The sequence below is a fragment of the Sinocyclocheilus grahami genome, unplaced genomic scaffold, assembly GCF_001515645.1.
Source record: "Sinocyclocheilus grahami isolate Dianchi unplaced genomic scaffold, SAMN03320097.WGS_v1.1 scaffold350.1, whole genome shotgun sequence".
NCBI lineage: Eukaryota > Metazoa > Chordata > Actinopteri > Cypriniformes > Cyprinidae > Sinocyclocheilus > Sinocyclocheilus grahami.
In genome coordinates, this window is record NW_015505529.1 from 1,052,306 (window position 1) to 1,053,648 (window position 1,343).

Consider the following 1,343-nt stretch of genomic DNA (forward strand, 5'->3'; position numbering starts at 1 on the left):
TAAGTCTGTTTTTTATATTCAAAGAATTTGCCACTGATGATTCAAACATGAGTTTTGGGCAGTGTAGAGTAGGGCTTGTGTGTCATTTCTCCGATCACAAATGCAGACATGGTTTTATGTTTACGCGGCACGATGCAACGCTACGCGTAATAAGACAGTATAAGTCATAATAATCCATAATTATGTGTCCCCATTGGATGCAACGAATGCCTCGTTTAAAATGGGTTTTCATGTTTTTGAATCATCGCTCTAGCCTGACAGGGCATCATCACAATATGGTGAGGGGCATAACATTTCCGTCACACGCTTGAGGTATTCGGCCAATCATTACGCACAGGATAGCTGGCCAATCACAGCACACCTCGCTTTTCAGACCGATGAGCTTTGTAAAAATCTACGCGTTTCAGAAAGGCGGGGCATAGAGGAGAAACAATAATGTACAGTATGTGGAAACTAATGTTTTTTTAACCTTAAACTGCATAAACACATTTCATTACACCAAATACACAAAATAATGTTCTTTTTAGCAACATCATATGACCCCTTTAACTGCTAGAGCGCCAAAAGTTACGGACTGCAGCTTTAAACGGATCATATGATGCGATTTCAAGTTTTCCTTTCTCTTTGGAGTGTTACAAGCTGATTGTGCATAGATAAGATCCCTGAAGTTGCAAAGACTAAAGTCTCAAAACCAAAGAGATATTCTTTATAAAAGTTAAGACTCTGCCACGCACCCTTAAAACGGCTCGTTCTAACACGCCCCCACATATCTACCTCACTATGTGGAAATATTAGCATAATGCAGCCCAAATGTTCACGCAAAGAAAGGCGGCGTGGTTTCAGTAACCGCAGTTAGTGTTGAAGAAGCCATGTCAGGGAGACGGTGTGTGTTTCTAGGCGAAAGCAAAAGCACTTTATTTGGCCTTCCGGAAGTAGATGCATTTAGGAATCTTTAAGATTACTTACAACAGAACAGCAATGCATTTTATGGACGACCGTTTCGTGAACCTAGGAGAGGAGGTAATTCTGACTTTGCTTTGACAATCTGGCGCTTCTGAATCAGCTACTGTTTTGTTATTAGTTTAAGTATTTGCTATTGACTGTTCAAATGCGGAGTTTTGCGCATCATGTGTGTGTGTGTGTGTGTGTGAGAGAGAGAGAGAGGGTCACATCACAGTGGAGGCAGCTGTCTTAAACGTGGCTTGTGTACTTCAAACATCAGAATCAGAATCAGAAAGAGCTTTATTGCCAAGTATGTTTGCACATACAAGGAATTTGTTATAGTGTCACAAGCTTCCAGTACACGGAGACAACAACAACACACAGATAATAAAAGTGTGCTT

The 1,343-nt window shown here is 40.8% G+C and overlaps 1 protein-coding gene across 1 annotated transcript in view; it reads right to left on the bottom strand.

The window, feature by feature from the left end:
- The window catches only part of LOC107548548 (sterile alpha and TIR motif-containing protein 1-like), a 14,164-nt gene that overhangs the window by 9,950 nt on the left and 2,871 nt on the right, over nucleotides 1–1,343 (bottom strand). The window lies entirely within an intron of this gene.